This window comes from Aricia agestis, chromosome Z (assembly GCF_905147365.1).
Source record: "Aricia agestis chromosome Z, ilAriAges1.1, whole genome shotgun sequence".
Lineage (NCBI taxonomy): Eukaryota > Metazoa > Arthropoda > Insecta > Lepidoptera > Lycaenidae > Aricia > Aricia agestis.
The window spans coordinates 40927209-40951478 of record NC_056428.1 but is presented as its reverse complement, the minus strand read 5'-3'; the positions used below and the strand labels follow the sequence as shown (position 1 = coordinate 40951478).

Here is a 24270-nt window from a genome sequence, read left to right as displayed (position 1 = left end):
CTCGTAGACCTCCGTAGAGAGCTACGCGCTACACATTATTATAGCACAATAGGTGAAAGATTTTTCGCTTTTTTTTTTTTATGAAATAAGGGGGCAAACAAGCAAACGGGTCATCTGATGGAAAGCAACTTCCGTCGCCCATGGACACTCGCAGCATCAGAAGAGCTGCAAGTGCGTTGCCGGCCTTTTAAGAGGGAATAGGGTAATAGGGGAGGGTAGGGAAGGGAAGGGAAGGGAATAGTTGAGGGTAGGGAAGGGAATAGGGTAGGGGTTAGGGGATTGGGCCTCCGGTAAACTCACTCACTCGGCGAAACACAGCGCAAGCGCTGTTTCACGCCGGTTTTCTGTGAGAACGTGGTATTTATCCGGTCGAGCCGGCCCATTCGTGCCGAAGCATGGCTCTCCCACGTAAAATTCCAATGTACAGTGGTCAGTGTAAGATATTGAAATTTCTCACCAGGAGGACGTTAACTTTTTGCAAGGCGACGAATTATTTCCAATGGGTTATTTTCCACTAGGAGTGCTATTTCGATGCCAAAATATACTTAGCAGTTAGCACCTTCATAGTGAAATAGCCCGGTGAAAAAACGTACAACCTCAGAATGCTATGAAACGTTGTTTACTCTCCGTACGACAGTCAGAAGTAAAGCATAATAATAATAATAATTAATGACCAATAAAAAATTAATAGCTCGATAAATTTACGTACGTAACCGCGGTCGCAGCACTCATGTTTACATATAATTAACGAACTGCACACATCTTGAGCACTTTTAAACCTTATTGTTATAGCAGTAAATAGCAATATAAGTGGTAAAGGTGTAGGTAGACGACTGTACCTGCCGTAAGTTTGGCACCTCGACTCTTGGCAAGCCAGCGTGTCTCGTTCCGAGTTTTAATTTCGTCTGAATGTAAACAAACCGGTAGCTATTTTGTTTACGGAGCGAAAACTTTGAAATAAAACAAACTGCGATCTGGGCCCGTACCACGAAACGGTTTTGAGACTCAAACAATCGGACGAGAATGCCACGTCCTGCTCTAACAATGTCATTTCACGTTTGTTACAGTAGGAAGCAAAATTCTCGTACGATTGTTTGAGTCTCAAAACCGTTTCGTGGTACGGGCTTTGGTTCGTTTCGCGGCAACTTTCGCACCAAAGGAGTATAAGTTACTTTAGATTATAGGCGATATTACACGACACTTTTTCTAGGCCTGGTAGTGAGGGGAAAAGGCTTGGCCCCTTGAAGGATAATTTAGGGAACCCTACTCCCTAGATCCTATTACACTAAATTAGATTTAGTGTAATAGGATTAGGGTACCTAAATACAGAGTGGTGTAATTAAAACATTATTCAAGCAAGCATCTGGAGAAATCGAGAACAAATTGCAATTGAACGATCTTCAAGACTTTTCAAGTAAAGGATCTTCTTCAAGAGTTAATTGCAAAAGTAGTATTAAAGCTACTAACATTGGTTTGGAAAATATAAGGTTTATTGCTGCTTTCAACTCACTGCTTTGAAGTTGAGCTATAACTGGGGGTTACTGGGCAAATCTGTGAGGTCAGCTCTTGCAAAAAATCGATGTATAAACTAGGTCAAAAGACAAAAAAAAGATGTATCATTCTGTTTTTATTATTGTATCGAGTATATATGAAGAGCACTTTTTAGTAGCTTAGAACACAAGAAAAGTTGATAGTCCAGCTCTTTCGGTGGTGAACAAATAGAACTATAAACCATTATAAACTGAGCATATTATTATTATACATTTCAGCATCACGACTTATCGTATCGTGGTCGTGTCGTTTGTAAGTGCGCCTCACGATGCCAACCACAGGTCACAGTACGACCCTGACCACCAACAACTCAAGTACGAGCGATAGTCACCGCTCGTAAAACGCGTCAGCTGATTATTGGATTAATATTGGTAATCCATGTCAAAACGTGCCCGGTGGTCGCTTGCATTTGAACACGGAACTCCAACTTTATTTTTCTTATAGATCTGTTTCTGCTTGATCGTTACGACCGAAGCATCAGACGAGAATAAGTGTCTAAACAAAATAGGCCGAAAATACGCGGCATGGTTACGCTTGAATGCGCTACGCATACAATATATCGCGACGTACGACCGAAGCATCAGACGAGAATAAGTGTCTAAACAAAATAGGCCGAAAATACGCGGCATGGTTACGCTTGAATGCGCTACGCATACAATATATCGCGACGTACGACCGAAGCATCAGACGAGAATAAGTGTCTAAACAAAATAGGCCGAAAATACGCGGCATGGTTACGCTTGAATGCGCTACGCATACAATATATCGCGACGTACGACCGAAGCATCAGACGAGAATAAGTGTCTAAACAAAATAGGCCGAAAATACGCGGCATGGTTACGCTTGAATGCGCTACGCATACAATATATCGCGACGTACGACCGAAGCATCAGACGAGAATAAGTGTCTAAACAAAATAGGCCGAAAATACGCGGCATGGTTACGCTTGAATGCGCTACGCATACAATATATCGCGACGTACGACCGAAGCATCAGACGAGAATAAGTGTCTAAACAAAATAGGCCGAAAATACGCGGCATGGTTACGCTTGAATGCGCTACGCATACAATATATCGCGACGTACGACCGAAGCATCAGACGAGAATAAGTGTCTAAACAAAATAGGCCGAAAATACGCGGCATGGTTACGCTTGAATGCGCTACGCATACAATATATCGCGACGTACGACCGAAGCATCAGACGAGAATAAGTGTCTAAACAAAATAGGCCGAAAATACGCGGCATGGTTACGCTTGAATGCGCTACGCATACAATATATCGCGACGTACGACCGAAGCATCAGACGAGAATAAGTGTCTAAACAAAATAGGCCGAAAATACGCGGCATGGTTACGCTTGAATGCGCTACGCATACAATATATCGCGACGTACGACCGAAGCATCAGACGAGAATAAGTGTCTAAACAAAATAGGCCGAAAATACGCGGCATGGTTACGCTTGAATGCGCTACGCATACAATATATCGCGACGTACGACCGAAGCATCAGACGAGAATAAGTGTCTAAACAAAATAGGCCGAAAATACGCGGCATGGTTACGCTTGAATGCGCTACGCATACAATATATCGCGACGTACGACCGAAGCATCAGACGAGAATAAGTGTCTAAACAAAATAGGCCGAAAATACGCGGCATGGTTACGCTTGAATGCGCTACGCATACAATATATCGCGACGTACGACCGAAGCATCAGACGAGAATAAGTGTCTAAACAAAATAGGCCGAAAATACGCGGCATGGTTACGCTTGAATGCGCTACGCATACAATATATCGCGACGTACGACCGAAGCATCAGACGAGAATAAGTGTCTAAACAAAATAGGCCGAAAATACGCGGCATGGTTACGCTTGAATGCGCTACGCATACAATATATCGCGACGTACGACCGAAGCATCAGACGAGAATAAGTGTCTAAACAAAATAGGCCGAAAATACGCGGCATGGTTACGCTTGAATGCGCTACGCATACAATATATCGCGACGTACGACCGAAGCATCAGACGAGAATAAGTGTCTAAACAAAATAGGCCGAAAATACGCGGCATGGTTACGCTTGAATGCGCTACGCATACAATATATCGCGACGTACGACCGAAGCATCAGACGAGAATAAGTGTCTAAACAAAATAGGCCGAAAATACGCGGCATGGTTACGCTTGAATGCGCTACGCATACAATATATCGCGACGTACGACCGAAGCATCAGACGAGAATAAGTGTCTAAACAAAATAGGCCGAAAATACGCGGCATGGTTACGCTTGAATGCGCTACGCATACAATATATCGCGACGTACGACCGAAGCATCAGACGAGAATAAGTGTCTAAACAAAATAGGCCGAAAATACGCGGCATGGTTACGCTTGAATGCGCTACGCATACAATATATCGCGACGTACGACCGAAGCATCAGACGAGAATAAGTGTCTAAACAAAATAGGCCGAAAATACGCGGCATGGTTACGCTTGAATGCGCTACGCATACAATATATCGCGACGTACGACCGAAGCATCAGACGAGAATAAGTGTCTAAACAAAATAGGCCGAAAATACGCGGCATGGTTACGCTTGAATGCGCTACGCATACAATATATCGCGACGTACGACCGAAGCATCAGACGAGAATAAGTGTCTAAACAAAATAGGCCGAAAATACGCGGCATGGTTACGCTTGAATGCGCTACGCATACAATATATCGCGACGTACGACCGAAGCATCAGACGAGAATAAGTGTCTAAACAAAATAGGCCGAAAATACGCGGCATGGTTACGCTTGAATGCGCTACGCATACAATATATCGCGACGTACGACCGAAGCATCAGACGAGAATAAGTGTCTAAACAAAATAGGCCGAAAATACGCGGCATGGTTACGCTTGAATGCGCTACGCATACAATATATCGCGACGTACGACCGAAGCATCAGACGAGAATAAGTGTCTAAACAAAATAGGCCGAAAATACGCGGCATGGTTACGCTTGAATGCGCTACGCATACAATATATCGCGACGTATTTTTGTCATGGTGTGTTATCAGCAATTTAAAATACATTGCTGGCGTAATCATGTCAAACTTCGGCCGCGTTTTTTCAGCCTAGTGTGTTTAGACACTCAGGCGCGCAGCGTAAGAAATTTGCACATTCCCATATCTTGAATGAAATTTGCGCACCGCACAAAGAGATAAGAATCAGTCGAATATATTGATATAAATAATTAGGTTCCATGATTTTTATTTCGGGGATTGGACTGTCATAAAATTATAACTATCCCCAGTTGTGAGCCATTAGCCAATGACACTAGAAGACCCTCGCGCGAAATCAGGCACACCTAAAATCCATCGAATCTCATGTTGTAAAACAGTTTTTGTTCAGGATAAAGCCCTCCCCTTACGGGTAAAGAATTTGACGCTGTGGGGACTGGAGACTTTAGGTTAAGTTCGTAATAGTTCCAAAATATTCCGATCGATGAGTAAAAACATTGCATCGATAACGGCGGGACAGTTTTAACGACCTACGAGTATACAGACTACAGTATACACATCGACAATCGTTTAAAAAGTTATCTTTATTACTAAAGAAACAGTGTTTTATAAACAACTGGCTTTTGCGAGTGCATAGGGATAATATATATGCGGCGACTAATTCTCTGTACTTCATCACATCTAGATCTCAATTCTCATGAAATGACCCAAAATTAGGCGCGTCCTCGTGTAATTTGTTCGCAACTGACCTGACTCTTTCATAAGCACAAGCAAGAGGAACAACAATGAAAACCCAGGGCTAGCTTAAGCCCCAATAGGAAAAATATCTGTAACTGAGTGATCAAAGCGGTATAGTCCTCCACATAAAGACCGAAATAATCGCGAATCGTGACGTGGATAATCGCAACGAAATGGGTCAAAGACATGACCGCTTTTAGCATTCGCGCAGGTGTGGTAAAAATAGACTATATCGCCGGATTATAGTCTTGAGATATCTTACCGAGATGTGCTCTTTTTCTTTGAATTAGAAAAATCAATTTTTATCCACTAAAATATTATGTAAGTTACTTACATCGAATATTATGATTTTTGTATTTCGTTATACTTGTAATGATATTTATCATCGGACAAAATGATAATAATTGGCTTATAGATTATTTCATAACAATAAATTGGGTCACAAGATACTGAAAAAAATGTAAAATAAACAACAAATACACCATAATAATAATAATCATTCTGCTGATATTATAGCAACAGCATTATAGTGATGGCAACCTTAATCATAATAATATTATAATGTTTTGTTTATAAATATTTGATTTAAATAGCAACAATCAACATATTATTGTATCAAATTATTACATCAGAAAATGTTAATATACCTATTATGACGATGAATACTCGCAGCTTATGTCCATCATTAGCTATGTACACACTGTGAGCTTTCGTCTTCAATTTTCGTCATCTTCTTTGTACCTATTCAACTTTCGTTTGGCGCTTTCAATATGAATGCGTTAACGAACGCAACGCCAACATTGTCATTTTTGTTCAGTTGCAGTGTCTGTCAGCTTTGTAACATGTGCGACGAGAACGTTTTACTGGGTGGAATATGAGCGGCTTATTTGGTCATAAGAAATTCCAGAAACAAGATAACAAAGCGAAAGTTTTGGATACGGTCAGAGCGCATGCGTCGCGGGCATGCCTCAAGTACGCTGTTGACTGCGCTGTGACGCATGCCCTTGATGAACAAAAAAAGGCACAGTATGGGCAAAGCTATTGAGACATTTTTCAGATCATCTGTTAACCATACCTACCGGTCTACCTAAGCTATAAGCATCTTATCTCCATTCGAAAACCCTGCGCGCGCTATCGGTTTTGTGGCTTTTAAACATACAGACTACAGTTATACTAGATAACGCCAGCAACTCCGTTGCGTCCAAATTTCGTTATTCGCACGGGAACCGAACTTTTTTTTCGGGATAAAAAGTATCCTGTGTAATTTCCCGGGATTTAGAGTATTCCCATACCAAATTCCAGAAAAATCGGTTCAGCGGTTTGGACGTGAACAGGCAATATCATACAGACAGACACACTTTCGCATTTATAATAATATTAGTATGGAAGTCAACCGTATCGAGAATCAAGATCCACCTTAAATCAGTAGGGACAGTTGGCTTGGCACGCAGGCGGTGACGAGAGTTTTACCGACCACATTTCACTGCAGACAGTCACTCCTTCGACACCTATAGATTAATGATCTCAAATCAATACAATTAGATACTGTTAGTACCTAACTACTTAGCCATTATTATCATTAAATTACCGTAATCCTCTAATGTTTTCTAGGACGAAAAAATATTCTTTCAGCTTCAACGATGGCTCTTAAATCAAAATGAGAGCATAGTAATTTAATAAAGAGCATAAAAAAAAAATTAACACTTTTAGGCCCGATTCGACCAAACTTGAAGTTACACGAGTATAACTATCATGAGAATAATTTTACTCCTTCAATTTACTCTAGCGTTTGCATTTTACCAAGTTATTCAAAGAGTATGAAATAAAATGTCAATTATAGTTCACAATGACACCGACCGTGACAGTTGAACCCTATCGTGCAACTATTCTCAGTTTAATATTTACTCCACCAAAATAGCCCGTGTAAATATTTACTCCCGTGTAATTACCTCATTCTTGGATTAGAAGTTGGAAAAACGCAAAACCAGCTTACTCTTAGATTAGGAGACAGTTATACTCGAGTAAAATTTTACTTCAGTTTGGTCGAATCCGCCCTTAGAACGTCTACATGACGCCTACCTATCACAATGTATTATCTATCTGTTACGGCCGTTCCCAATATTTGATCTATCTCTGGTTTTGCCTTACTAGAGATAGGAAAAGCTCACATTAGACATTAGAGACATATATTTTATGTCAATTTTGAGCTATTCCTATCTCTAGTAGGGCAAAACCAGAGATAGATCAAATATTGGGAACGGCCGTTAGTGATGCTCTATACGTACTTATCAGAAACTATAGAGCTATAGTGGATGTTAGTTACACAGTGCGTGAAATAGGGGGTGAAGGTGGGAGGGAATCACGGCCCCATACAGAACGGGTGCCTGCAGCCAAATCGATCATACACCGACATGTGAATAGGTCGTTATTGTTCATACTGCAACCCTAACCATCAGAGAGCTACGTTACAAATAGATTAAACTGCATAAAACGATTCCGAGTGTACATAAAATATATTGTTTTAATTGATAGCTAAAAGCTTTTGCGGTCTAGTGGTTTGGGTGGACGCCTGGACGGACGGTCGGATAAAGCTATAAAAATTCCTTGTTACTATGGAACCCTAAAAAGGGTTTTATAACTTTGGTTATGGCAATACATTATACAAGCCAATCACCTGATTTTCTGACAATTAGTAAGATGATCCTTGCGTCGGATGTTCATGTAAAATGTCGGATCTGCGCCAGATCTCTTCGACTCAAGAGTTTATTAAAAGAATATAGAAAGAAAGAGAGAATGCATATTTGCAATCGCACTTGGGCACTAAAACCCTCACATCATTATGAGTGTATAAAATGTGTAGGAATTACAGATGTGCTGACTAGTCGCCGACTAGTCGGTAAAACCGACTATCCGGCCACTTTTGTAGTCGGCGAATAGTCTGCAAAAGCGCCGACTAATCGGTTTTTTACTTTTTTGCTATTATTGAAATTACATTAAAGAAAAACCTTGATTATTATTTATAATGTATTCATTTACAAACTAAATCAGTCTTACACGTTTTTCAATTAAATGAAGTGTTTCTGAACTTACTTGCTAGTAAAGAAATTATTTTTGTAAATATAATTTTAACAACAAAGTAAGTATGTATTACCCTTAATTGGTCGCGTGGGGTGTCACACACTCCAGAGCAGGTTTGCATACTCATAACATTTTGAAATTTGAATTTACCGCGCTGGTTTTTTAAGTAGCTTCGTAAATAGGCGTAACGTGCAGGATTCAGTTGCGAGCGGCGCTCGGTGGTAGACGGTAGAGGTTGGAGAGCGCATTTGGGGTGCTCGACACCCCAGGTGACTGTAAGCGTAGTTCAAATTGCCGGTAACTTAATTTTATTATTTATTTTTTAATCATTATATTTTGACAATTAAATGAATTATAAAAATTGTAAATGTTATTTTATAACATTTACAAGGTTACCTATACTTTTGTATTACAATTTTTAAAACATTGAATTTTGAGAAATATTGAGAGTGACAAAAGAAAGCCTGAAATAATTTATTATTATAATAAAACAAAAGAGGGAGTTGATACGAATGATCAAATGTGCGCCAATTATAATGTAGGAAGACGAACCAAAATTTGGCCAATGGTGATATTTTTTCATCTTTTCAATATCACAGGTATCAATTCATATTATGTAATTTACAAATATAAAATTGACTCGAATATACTCCGAAGAGTATTTTTGAAGCGATTGGCTGTCGATTTAGTTAAACCTCATCAAATTTCAAGAGCAAGCATACCCACATCACCACGACTGGTGCAAAAACGACTAAAAAGGCGTCATCAAATTGAGGAGCAAGAATCTTTTTCTCTAGCTGGAAGATCACAGTCATACAAAAGGTGTCATATTTGTCCAAGAACGTAGGATAGAAAAACAAAGACTGTTTGTTATAAATGCCATAAGCATGTGTGCAATGATCATATGATTGTAGTCTGCCAAAATTGTTATGAAGAAAACTATTACTTATATAAAGTTATTTTTATGTGTAAAAATTGTATTTGATTGTTCCAAAAAATAAGTATAAAAGTTCGTTAGTAATTCATATGTCCCTATCAATAAAAGTCTGATTTTGCACGTATTTTGTATTTTATTTCAATTTATTGATTGTGGTGCTAAACTCCCCACGCGACCACTTTTGCAACTTTTTAGGCGCGCCTAATTAAGGGTTAAATCGAAATTTCATGTACCTACATGAAATATTTAATGAAAACTATCAACTGTAGTTAACATAGAAACAAAATAAAGTAACATACGCGAAGTAAACATAACATTCGACACGTTTGCAGGCGGCGTGTGCGACTTACCAGCGAAACAGCAGTAAAAAAGCGTTACGGAATCGTCCGAAACCATGATCGGCTTGGCCGACTAGTCAGCCGATTAGTCGGGTTCTTTGCAGCCGACTAATCGGCTAGTCGGCTAGTCGGCCAAAGTCATGATCGGCACATCTCTAGTAGGAATACATTTACAACAACACTGTGCTCCTCAATACCATTATTATTTTTTACAGCAAGTTATTGTTTAGAAAAACATGATATTGTGATATTTTTTAATTACCAACTACAGTATATGTATATAAATACTAGCTGTCCCGCCAAACTTTGTTTTACAATATAAAGTATTTCGCCCATAATATTTTATTGAAGTGACTAAATAAGTATGTCACCATGGCAACGTCCATCGCTGTCCCGTCGCACAAACAATGGTCGCCGTCAGTCTCGAGTTGTAATAGTTTACTATTATTTATTCAACAAATGCACTTATCAATATAAAAAGTACCCAGTAGCCGATTCTCAGACCTACTGAATATGTATATAGGTAAAAATCAGTAAAGCCGTTTCGGAGGAGTACGGTATCTAAACATTGTGACACGAGAATTTTATACATACTTAAGTATAAGAAGATAACGTATTTTTCTATAGAATATAATATAAGTAAGGTATTTGACGCATTTACTATGGCTCGGTCAGAACAAGAATGCAAATATTAATACATGCAGTTGTTTGTTTCAACAAATGCACATTTTAATGGCAAAAGTAACCTAGTTACAACATTGTTTACTTAGTCAGGTCCATCAACGATTGAAACGTCTATAGAAGTATATATTTACGATCTTAATACATATTATTATAATCGTCCATACCTACTGTCTATACAGATGTTATGGTTGTACTATCACAGAAGTTGATTCATAGGCAGCCGGCAGACCAACGTATTATGGTCGCGACGTCAAATCCATCCGAAAAGTCACAGCTACATTGAATTGACACAATCCGACCAAATGACGTAGGTCCGTCAACTGTCTATGAATCAGTTTCTTTCATATACCATGACTCGTCTGAGGGCGACTTACCCAAAAAATCAAACATCGTCCTTCTCTCTTCACACTCACGCCCGTCTTTCATTTACCAGGTGAAAAAGGACGACGCGGATTGATCGCCAAATTAGTTTTTTCTTAATAAGTCTATAAATATACTATATTTTAAAAATCCGCTAGGTCGGTTTCTCAATTATAGATTTTTATACAATGAGTTAAAATATTAACTTAGTTCAATGCACGGTTATGGCAATAAATGATAAATTCGTGTAAATTAGATGCATCGAGAAAATTTTAAGATATCGTGTTTTTGCTCAGATCGTATTCTTAGAAATATAATGTAGCATCTATGTTTAGAAAATGAAACAATTCGGGGCTTATTTTCAAGTATAAAAATTAATTATCATAATCGACAATTTAGGGTTAGTCGCCCGCTAGCTAAGCAACTTTTCCGATATTCAAATAAGGACGAAACAAAAACATAACGTTTATATGTAATACAATATGATATTTTTATTAAAGGTGTTAGAGTGGACTCCTAATTTTGATAAGTGTTCCATTTCTGAAGCTAAAACCTGACTGCAACCAGAGTCACTGTTACTAATAAAACTAATATAATAATAATTATTATTATTCTCAAACTCAAAACTGACATGCCGTTTAGGCCTCAACGTCCGAAAAATATTATAAACATAATATTATTCATTAATAATACACACATAATAAACATAACTCTCCTGGTACATTCGGTAAAACATCTAGACAGATTCAATGATTTGGAAAAACCGCTCGTGATGTAGAATAAACAAGTGTATGTTATGAATAAATTATGTATATCATTAATTACATCAGAAACTGGAGGATTTCAATGGATCAGAAATGTTCGCACATTGCCAATACAAGAACATGTTCCTAATCAGATATTATTAGGGTTCCGTACTCAAAGGGTGAAAACGGGACCCTATTCATGAGACTTCGATGTCTGTCTATCCGTCTGACTGTCCGTCTGACTGCCTCAAGAACCGCTATAGCTATAGTTCTGAAATTTTCACAGATTGTGTAAATCTGTTGACGCTATAACAACAAATACTAAAAACAAAATAAAATTCAAAGGGGGCTCCCATACAACAAACGTGATTTTTTTGGCCTTTTTTGCTCGATACCAATAATGGCAACAGGTAGGCACTTGATATTTTCACAAAGGCCTTAATAATATTATGTCTACTTCAATATTAAGGAATAATATTAAAATAAAATAAAAATTAAGGGGTGCTCCCATACAAAAACACAATTTTTCGCCTATTTTTCCTCTATAACGGTACGGAACCCTTCGTGCGCGAGTCCGACTCGCACTTGGCCGATTATTTGAAAGTGCGAAAACGTGTCTGTTTCAAATGCACACTATAGTTCTTTAAGTTAATTTGTTAAAACCATTTTCATTCATAAATACTAAAGAGTTTAAATACATACAATGTTGTTGTTAACAAGTCAACAATGTAACGAGACGTGAATTCTCGGCAAAATCATTACAAGGATGCACTGTTATCAACGGCAGCGCGTGACGTCACATCTAGATAATACAATACATAACCTAGCCCACTATAGGTAGTCTAGAGTCTACAATTCATGCGAGACAATAACGCATTGTGCACACGCAAGGTCCGAAGTCAACAGTCAAGAATTACAGGGTAAGAAGTTAATCTGTATAATCCATACTAATATAAAAATTATTAAAGTGGTATTGCCCAGCAGTGAGACACTGCAGGCTGCTTAGTGCTTATAATAATAATAAAGTGGTATTAACCGTAGGAGAACCATGCTTCGGCACGAATGGGCCGGCGAATGAGATATTCAGAGATGTTGTAGGTATGTTGTATGAAAATAATTTAAATAGGTTAGTATTACTTATTATAACTATATGTACCTACTTGTTTTGTCTAATAGTTCATTAAAGTTAATAATTAAGAATTACTCATTATTTTATTCCTAAAACCAACATTTACCAGTTGACAGTAGTAAAACCTAGTAATATACCGAATTGCAATGGTAAATGTTCGAAAAAATGGTCGTATTTTTAGAAATACTTACATTTACCAAATCGTGTCGGTAAATCCTAAGATTTACACTCAAATCTTAAGATTTACCGAAGTTCGAGATTTTACAGTAACATATTATATACCGACGCACTTAGAAAACTTCGAAAGCACGTGCAGGATTGTGGCGATAATAATAATTGTGGGTAACGCCACAGATATAATATTTTGATAACAATGCATTTTTTAAGTGATGGGACTGATCAGACTGCTAAATGGTTGTCTTTTTCAAAATATGTGCCCAAACGAATGCGACAGTTGATAATTAAAAATAATGAAAATAACTTTTTTACTATGTGAATGAAAAGCAAGCAGAGGAAAAAGTTTGATAAGTATGTTTATTACTACTTCACGCAAAACTATTACATTTCATTAAAAGCATGGTGTTGTTTAGGATCCAGCGGCGTTAGCGCGGGGTACTGTAGACGTAGTAACAGAATGACCTATAGAGTTGTATGAAATACTAAGTCAAATTTTCAATCCAAACTACCGGGGGATACAGAAACTGACGAAGGCACTTGGAATTGATCGGTCTCTGGACAGATGGAAATATTTTCCGATCCTCCTATTATTGCGGAATATCTACGATGAGGTACAGGTGCATTATTACCGGGAAATGGGGTGGAAGCCTCCCCGGCCGCTGCACGGAATAAGTGCACGAATCACGATACACCACTCACCAGTAATAATTCGAAGCCTCGAAGGAAAAGGATTTTGAATTTTAGTCCCTGAATATTACAAGCCATTCTCACTTTCGAATAGAATTTTAATAACTCTTCGAGAAATAAACGGAGATAAAATTATTTATTGGAAAATGAACATAGTTTTTATGAACTTTGTGATTCGTAACGAAGTTAATCAGACTAGCGTCCTTCCTGTTTCTACCATTACAAACAAACCAGACATGCTAATTATTATGATTACATTCACAACATAAATAACACAAATTATCATCTATCGATGCCATCTTCAACCTAGACCGCCTGCATCGGCTGCACATACATTATACATAACAGCGTGTTTTCAGACATTTTGAGGAAGCAAAACAATTATCCTGTCGTATGATTCAAAATGTATATGTAGAATGTAGATTTAGTTTGACTTTAAGGGTGGTCCTCTATAATATTTTTTAATGCAAAAATTATTCGTGGGGTAATTTCGCTTAAAAATTCTGAAATTGTCCTGAGAATTCCCAAAGTATCATTACGAACCAAAAAAAAAAATACAGTATTGTCGGCTCTAACTATTCTGATGGACCTTAGTCATCGAGTAATTCGTTTAATTCACATCTAGGTAACGAGCAGTTTGAGCTATTTTCGTGCTCTACTTGAGACTTTCAGAAACAGAACTCCGGAAATTACCTCATCCCAAAGACACGACTACAGAAATCTCGCGAGCGGCCTCCGCAACCGGTCTCCACATTGAAATAATAGTAACGCATCAATATTAATGTTATTGTACCACATTAGCGCTCCGCCCGACGCGCGACGCTAACAAACATTACGCTTTACATAACCGGTGTGGTTAACTGCGGCATCACATCACTCATTTAATCTAAGCTCAGGCAGAGCGATTCGATACAAACGAACGTGTATTAGAGAGTATTTAATGCACTGTAAATAAGCGTCACTTTGCAGGTGTGTGGTGTGTTTACGTTCGTCGTGGGGCTAACCCGGCACCTTTGAGCAGCCAGTCGGCGAGGAAGGCCTTCCAGGCGCGGCCGACGGCCTCGAACTCCTTGATCAGCTCTATGGAGTAGACTGAGTCGTCGTCGTCGTCTACGACGAGGGCCGGGTGGTCGGAGTAGTAGTGTAGGCGCAGCATGCGGCAGGCGCGCGCGACGCGGCACCCGCGACTGCGGCGCTGCGCCCGCGCACCTAAATATAGCCGCCACCTGCGAGTTATATCACCCGTCGTGTCGATAACATCGCCCGTATATTTAGCCGTCTGGGGGTGAGTGCCGGAGGCAGGTGCGACCCCGATCACCACCACGCCGAAGCGACCCACTTCGAGTACCATTGTCGAAGCGGCACGAGGTATCGCGCGAGTCGCAACCTATATATATATATCAACAACACACGACTAAAGTGCTAGAAATGCGGATGTGTTTTTACCGAATCACAGCTATAGTTCGTTCCGAGTACTCCTAGAAGTTTAAATGAGAGCGGTCCTTATTTCCATAATATGAAGGTTGTCTAAACTGAACAGGGGCCTTACTCCCGAAACTGATATCGATTTCGATTTTCGATTTCAACGGTTTTTGACACTTTAGACATGCTTTAGACATCTAAAATAGCGCACGATCGTGCTGCGGATCGGTTTGAAACTAATCAACCTCAATGGATTTTGCTATTCCTGACAACTATACTAGCGCACGATCGGGCTGTGGCTCATTTTGGAACTAATCAGCATCGAAACATTCCCCAAATCGAAATCTGCTCGCGACAAACAAAATTGTCCGAGAATCGACTTTCAGATCGTGTACAAACGTCAAATTTCACGGTAGCAACAGAGGCATCGACATCTATTGAGATCGATTGATGCCGAGTTAGGTATTGTAAACGTTTTAGGGTCACTGTGGTATCGATTGGTATGGTGTCGTTTCATTTTTGTTGATAATAAATATTAATTCATTATTATTTTAACATAATAATATAGCTCGCCTGCAAGCTTTTTTTAATGTGATTGATGGCACCTCCAATGGAGCTCTACAGCTATATGGTCCCATTTTGGTATCGTGCTTAGCTTGGCTCGCCCGCATGTACCCTTTTACGATTCCTGGATTATCTTCCAGGAATCTCAACAACATTTATATTTTACACTTACGTTTTTTTTTTATGAAAGAAAACGAGCAAACTGGTCACCTGATGGAAAGCAACTTCCGTCGCCCATGGACACTCGCAGCATCAAAAGAGCTGCAGGTGCGTTGCCGGCCTTTTAAGAGGGAATAGGGTAATAGGGGAGGGTAGGGATGGGAAGGGAAGGGAATAGGGGAGGATAGGGAAGGGAATTGGGCCTCCGGTAAACTCACTCGGTGAAACACAGCGCAAGCGCTGTTTCACGCCGGTTTTCTGTGAGAACGTGGTATTTCTCCGGTCGAGCCGGCCCATTCGTGCCGAAGCATGGCTCTCCCACGTATAAATAAGTAAGGTGCGTCGGACGGACCATTATTTTCCAAATAAAAACTAACTTTTGATGTCGGCATGCAAGGATACAAATTTTACAAATTTTATACTAGAATATGTATACTTACTTATGACAATGTTAAGTGTAACTACAAAAGAGAATTTACATATTTGTTTAATGTCAAGATGTTTAATGTCTGTTTTATAGATATAATACAACGGATGTAATGCATTATGCATTATAAGAGTCTCCTTTACAGATAAATCTCTCTCCACTGCTGGAACTGCAACGATTTAAATTTTAAACTTAAAAAGCTAGCGCTCTGCGGTAAGAACCATTGCATTATGTTTTATTTACTAACATAATAACATATTGGTACTAAAAGCAGTACAAATTAAACAAGGATAGTACCGAGTAGTATCGATTAATAAACGCGGAAGTGCCAACTTGTAACATAATAATAGAATAGGACTAACATAGAAAGTTTATTGCCGGAGATTTCAATTAAGTTCATTTGAGAGTGATTAGGGTCAGCAAAAACTAAACAGAACGAGGTGCGACTTGGCGATACATCAACAAATGCGAAACAATATTACGTCCGTATGAGGGAGGAAAAGACAAGAAACCACGAGTGAACATACAATGACTTCTACGTGCTCTACGACTGGACTTTAGCGTTCGTACAATGTGATTGTCATTTAAAAACGTCTCAATCGCACACACCAACTAGGACAGAGGACCTAGACAAGCGGCAAGCGATTATCGTAAACATCAACGCCAACGCTACAAAATGTATGGGATCTGACATTAGTATTCGCTAACGATGACTTATGTCAAATCGCATACATTTTGTTAGCGTTTACGATAATCGCTTGCCACTGGTCTACTAGGGCAGAACCCAGATCCTCTAGAGTCTAGTGTCTAGAGTGTGTAATGTGTATTAAGGTCTAGAAATAAAAGCTATAGCAGCTGTAATATAATAATATTATCAGGAACTCTCTTCATAAACTCCTGATTCAGTTCTAAATCGGAATCATCTGAAATTAATAACACAGATGCTCATTGCCCAGATCCATCTGGATATAAAAAAACCTTCCTTTCTTTCATTCCGAGATCGCGTACTCTTGGCTCTACAATTTCTATCAATTACGGATACAACATGTTTCGTTAAATCGTACAACCGTTCGTTAAATTTTAATGGCCGAGGATAATGTAGATACGATCGTCGTTAAACCTGGACTTACTACTATAAAAGTGTGGTTCAATATTGCAGCAAGCTTTCGAAACTTATTATAAGAGTATACTCGACAACAGTGTAATTCGTTGCAAATGGCAACTAGAGGATATTAATCCTTTGATATACATTGTAGACATCCGCCTCGTCTGGGACGTCGTCGTGATTATTATTGAGACGGGTGAAGGCTATATAATATTATAATAACTATGCAGTTACTAAGCTATGTAAAGAAGTTTGTCACAAGAAAATTATTTGAAGACATTGTTGTTCATTATTCCGACGAACTTATAAATAAAAATTAATAATAATTATGGTTAAAATTTTCACAATAAATCCCATGTAACAAGTTACTATTCACAAGTCCATATTAATTGATGGATTGAATATTTCCAAACAAGTGAACATTTTGGAACAGAACCTCCCAAACTGTACTGCGTCGCCCTTGGCATTATGATCCAAATGTCAAGAATGTGTAAAATCAAAAGAATCCTTAATGAACTTGATGCTGCGAAGCTGGTGATGGGACATTCATGAAAATTAAAAAAAAACCGTTTGGTGTCCAAATGAATACTCTGAACAAATCGTGTCACACACGCTATCTGAGATCAGAACGACAATCGAGCTTTGACAATCGGATTCACGCGTAATTTGACCTTGTAAAGGACTCTGGACGGTGACTGCTCCCCAGTGGGCGAGGGCGCACAGTTTGGGAAACCCAGTTCTATATTGATAATGTCAACGACTTCAATAATTAGGCGTGTTTGTATAAACTAGAGATCGGCCAATGGTCGAAATTCGACAATAAGTAAATTTAATTATCTTCTTCTTTTGGCTCTCCGTTTAAAGTATTGACTATTTCAGATTTAATAAAAAAAACAACAATCTATTTTTTATTTGACAACAGACCATAAACAAAGGAGTATAATTCGTGTGTATAGGCTTGTCAGTCAAAACATGGTAGTGCGGGCGTTGTAGTGTGTGTAATGTTTTATTTATTAAATGTATGATAAAAGCATAATGATGATGGGCAAAAATGTATGGGCTCTGGTATAGGGCTCAACAGGAATGGATTGTATGTTTTTAGGAAAGTATACCCATGTACATTAATGATAATGACCAATAGGGCGCTTGTCAAGATTTGTTGTACTTTTTCAGTAAGGCCATGTTAAAAGTGACATCAGCGCTCATACATTTCATGCTGATAACATCACGTTACATTATAGCATGATTATTTTTAGGGTTCCGTAGTCAACAAGGAACCCTTATACTATAGTTTCGGTCTGTCATCCGTCCATCCGTCTGTCTGTCCGCGGTTTTTCTCAGAGACTATGGGACCTACAAAGCTGTAATTCGGCACGAATGCACATATTAATGATGCCGACAAAATGGTGTATAAGAAATTTAAAATATATATTTCTTAAGTTGGGATGTTTTTTTATTATTATTTTATAATGCTCTTGTCCCTGATTTTAAGTTGATGGATTTATGTTCTTAAGTAGTTCTTAATACAATAATTTATACACTTATACAGTCTTATGTCTACACACTTATCTTCTATTTATATTTTATGTTCTGTCAACGTCACCTGCTCCGCCGTCCAAGGGTGAGCAGTATGAGGGTTGGGTTAAACTACTACTGTGAGCGTAAATCTAAGGTGTTCTGTCTAAGACAAAACATCCGTAACGACGACATAGACATAGACGACAAAAACTACGTCGGTAACGCCGGCCTTGTACGTTGACTGTACATTATTTCAAAAAGTACAGTTGCTAGGGGCAGGGCGCCATATAACTTTTTCACCTACTCACTAAGAGCTATCAAATGGTATATATTTTATCTCTGTTGAGACTTATACCAAAATACCCATGATCCTTTTAAAACAATATTAGCTCGATGCACTCCTTCTCCATATAAGCTCCTACGTTTCCGCATTTTTCGTATAAAGGGTTAATTTCGTATTAATATATAGATAGATAAATGTCATTAGCCCGGTCGATGTTAAAAACTGGCGGTCAAAGTAGCGGTCAAACAATTAACGTGATCGTTTTGTATTAGCACAATAATACTTTATTCAGTTTTTAGATACGATCGGGTGAAAAATAATAGTAAAACCTACTTTATTATTCGTAGAGTGAAACTCCACTTTATCTGTTTAAAAAACCTTATTATAATTATGCGGGTATTAAAACAGATAGAGGAAGGAAACTTAATATTATGTACATAGCTCAATATGGATAGTATCTAGAAGAGAAGGACAAACTTTAAATGTATATTATACTGCACCCGTGCCGTTGCTCATAACCAGTTTTCCGAGAGCAGTAATATAAAATTTTTCAATTTTATGAATGCACCTTACTACCTAGTAATCTAGCTCTACCTAGAAATCGTAGAGCAGAGCTTCGCGGTAAATTGTATTCCTGGGGCTTTTCCGCGAACAAATATAGAAGGGATGCTACTTTAACATAAAATATCCCGTTTTCTATTAATATGAGCTCCATTTAATAAGCTCGGAGCTTATTAAATGGAGCTTCACTCAGGACGGCCACAAATTACGATCGATCGTTTCGATAATCGCCAATGATCATAAGTTAGTGGTGTTTTCTGATGTCTGCTTTTTAAGAAACAGTTCTTAATTACGTACTAGTTTAATAATGTAATTTCGATGGATGAATGACTGACCGACTTTAAAACGAACCAGTAGTTAATAATTTTATATTATAGAGTTTTTAGTAAAACTAAACTAAACTAATTATTCACATGAATACTAGGTTTTAGTATGTAAAACATGTTACATCCATCAAGGACACAGTAACAATGTTTATAATATAAAATAATTTGTAATAATACGACGGGAATTACTCACGGTATACTTAAACATGTGGGAATTAAGCGTTCACTGTTATTTTACTTTTGACAGACCTTTATGGAAAAGACTTAAAAATCATTTTTTTTCTGAGTTTAATCATGTCGATTTTGATGAGGATTCGATTGTGCTTTGTGATATTGTGCGAACTTTTATGTCCTGATTAGAAATTGAGCCAAAATACATAGAGACAAACCTCCAATACCTACATTTAATATCGTAAATAAGGCATATTATCGTGAATGTATTAAAGTGAGATTATTCAGTAGAATTAACCCACTGAAACAACAATCAACTGTAAAATAGTTACTTGCATATCTCTCTGCAGAGTAAATTATGCATAGACATCAATCTGCGCATAAACCTGAGGCTTACAGACCTCCATTATCTATATTCTAGACAACAGGTAAATCTAGGCTCAGTTCAGATTAGTCTTTCGCAAAAAAAATAGCTGTCATTTCGATTTCACTACTACATGCATAAGGTTTGCTTGTCAATGTCATCTCCTATCACATACACGTCATCCGTCTGCACTCTTATCTTCACTCTTATTGCTGTACCAATTTGGATGAAACCGAGTACTGGAAAGTGAAATACACATATTTTTAACAAAAAAAATCCCAGTAATACCACATATCCGCGCTTCTTTCGTCACAAACCTGTTGAACTCTGTGTTAGTAAAACTGTTGACTCTATTCTAAAAGTTACTCCTAAAACAATTTGCTTTCAATTAGTAACGCTAACAACGTCCATAATATTAAGATACTTCCGTTATTGTCCTGGCTAACAGCCAAACTATAAACTAGTTACCCGCGCAACTTGGCTTATCACGTAGGACCCGTACATTTCGGTGGGAAAAACTAACCTACAATCCCTCCCGCGGCTAAAAGTATAACCTTTCATCAAAATCGTTGCAGCGGTTTAAACTTCAGGAGGTAACAGAATGTCTCGCGTTTTAAACGTGAGTGTGGATTATTTACCTGAGTACCAAAACCACGGGTTGTTGTAGAGACTCGATTTCATTTTAATTGATTTTAAAATGAAGTTATAATAACGTCCACACACTTCCACGGCACTACTGCTATCCGACAGCAGAATACGATTAAACAATGCGATAAGGCCGGCGTGTATCGATAAAATTAAATCCGCAAAATATAATAAAATATACTACATTATACACTACTACAACACTAGTGCAGTGTGTGGCCACGGGGACTGGTATGAGCAATAGTTTTTGCCGCTTCACTCCGTTTGGTGAAAGGGCAATGATCTCTGCCACGTGGTTACTACAAAAAACTCGCCTCTTCTTATTTTCATTCTAAATTCAAGTATCGATACTGAGAGTACATCCTTATGTGTATAATTGTATTTCATGGATGACACGGTATTTTTATGTGTGCGTTTGTGTGTGTGTGTGTGTGTGTGTGAGTGAGTGTTGTCGTTGGTTATAAATAAACTTGATTGCTTCTATAGCGGCAAACGCATATTTACTTATCGCATTGGTTTGTTCCAAGTTCCAACTAAATAAACATTAGTTTTGATAGAGGAAATTTTTAGAATAGTTTAGTAGCTATATTATTTTATGTGGTCCGGGTTCCCTAGAACTATTTTTTTTTTGTTACTATCAAGCAATTTTTTTGTAAGTATGTAGCTTCATTTTGATAAGACGAACACCAATTTTATTTGCATAAAATCTTGAAAGTGGTAGCTAACAGAGATAGAAAGGATTTCATACTTTTGATTTGATGGTCCTAAAATATTGATTGTTCTATTTGTAGGACTATGTTACTCTTATATTATTATATAACCATTAACCTATCAATATACAAAAAATCAGCTGGTTAAGGTTCCGTTTTAGGGTTTGTCAACAAAACTTGGTTGACAACGGAACCCTAAAACGGAACCTGAACCAGCAGATTTTTTGTATATTGATAGGTTAATTGATAGGTTGTTCATCTGCATAGCAAATGGACATTGGAGGTATTTTCAAGATTTAATACTGTACACAGAATTATTTTATTATATTGTATTACTTTTAAACATAATAAAGTATGTTTAACTTATGAGTAAGCTTTGGGGAATTATAAAAGAAACATTTAAGTGTTTGTTGATCGTTTGTTGGCTCATAAACTGTCCAAATTGACAAGGCTAATATTTAAGAACATTTATCTCCATATACAATCAATGACAAGCCGTGTGCAATATGAACTATCGCTACAGTAATAAGAACGAATAGTGATACAAGTGTAACATTCCGCGACTCTACAAAATAAAATAATACGAGTATTCTCTGCTCGCGATCTCTGAGGAATCATAATCCTTTCATCTTTCCGGCACTTTAGATATATCCGCAACAAGTATCATTTAAATCAGTTTAGCTGTCTAATCATGAAGAGGTAACAGACAGACAGGCAGACACACTTTCTTAATTACAATATTAGTATTAAACGCGTTGACTGTTTCTCTGTCACATACATTATTTCTAGTATCAATATAAAAAGTAGATAAAAACCTATTGTAAAAGTTTGTTTATTTGAATCAATTTCTTCGATGGTACATAAAAAATTTCATTAAAATCGGTTGAGCCGTTTTGGAGGAGTCCGCGCACAGACACTGTGACACGAGTATTTTATATATATTAGATATGACTGCGTCTTATTCACATAGATGTAGCGTTGTATGTGTGTGTAGTCATTCAATACGGTGCGGTGATGTGACCTTGCGCACGAACCATCGACCCACACACACCTCTTTACACGACCATAGACAGCCATAGCTCGCAGATATGTCCTAGTATTAAGAGATAAGTAATAAGTATGTTACAAGGATGATTTTGTGCTTGGCCAATATCAGAAAGAACAACTAGGGAATACAATCTCTTTTCACGTTTTCAATCAGATCAATTATGGCCAAAAATGGGCAACATTATATTATGTAGCCTTGAATTTAACCTCAATGTACCTACTCTAAGAGTAAATTGTAGAGTTTATGTAACCCCTATAAGGGCGAAGCCAAACGAGTGTAATTTTGTGAACCATGTTTTGCAACTTACATCACTCACGCGAGCGTTATTTTGTAAGTCATGATTAGTATGAAAAATAATTTACACGTTTTTGTTGGGAAAAAACTTTAAGGGCCTTATCACACTAGCGATTAGCGAGCGATTTGAAAGCGACGCGACTACGCAGCGCACACGCCGCGATGAAGCCGCGATTGCGCGGCGTACACGCAGCTTGCCGTCGGCGTTTTGGACACTAGCAAAATGGATTCTGACGTCACTCCCTAGACGAGTCTACTATAATATATAATAATAATCGCCACCGTGATAAGGCACTTAGCCCCAATTTCACCAACGTCTGTTAGTGTTAACAGCTTGTTAAAATGTAATGTCTTCTCTTTCATTCATATGAAAATCGAAAGAGGTAACGTCATACTAATTCTGGCGTTAACTTTAACAGTCGTTGGTGAAATTGGGGCTTAGAGACGGAATCGAAAGGAGCCGTCTAAAACTCTTTGACAAAATTAACAGTTAACATAATATTTTGATATTCGATAACGAAGAACGATTACGTAGTCTAAATAGAACTCATGTTGACACTGTCTAAATTATGACTTTACTGCTTCATATTATACTAGCTGTTTGACCGAGCTTTGCTCGGTATTCGATAAAACACGAATTAAATGACATTTTCTAAAAATGATTCCTAGCTAGATCGATTTATCGCCCCCGAAACTTCCTATATACTAAGTTTCCGAGATTCCAATTATATATATATATATATATATATATATATATATATATATATATATATATATATATATATATATATATATATATATATATATATATATATATATATATATATATATACATATATATATATACAAGAATTGCTCGTTTAAAGATATAAGATATATTCGATATAGAGATAAACTCTCTCACTTAAAATTTAATCTTACACATCCCATGTGCCATATCTACGCCTCTTCAGATCTACGCTAACAGCGGGTTAAATATAACCAGTAGCTTGACAAACATCTTGCGGAAGTGTTACTGCACTAGCGTCGTCTGCCGTGGTCACCATTATGTCATCAGAATATTGCACTTGGTACCCAATGTACCTTGACTTCTCCCTTGACTAAACAGCCAACAACTAATGAAGAACGCATAGACACTGTCTTGTTCAAAATCCAGTTGCGGGTGGCTTTTCCTTAAGATGACTTTCTGATGCCACTTTATGAGCTAGGTTTCATTATTTTTAAATGAAATAAAAGGGCAA

General features: G+C 37.9%; 1 protein-coding gene across 1 annotated transcript in view; it reads right to left on the bottom strand.

Moving 5' to 3' along the window:
* The window catches only part of LOC121739464, a 155139-nt gene that overhangs the window by 10753 nt on the left and 120116 nt on the right, over positions 1–24270 (bottom strand). The window lies entirely within an intron of this gene.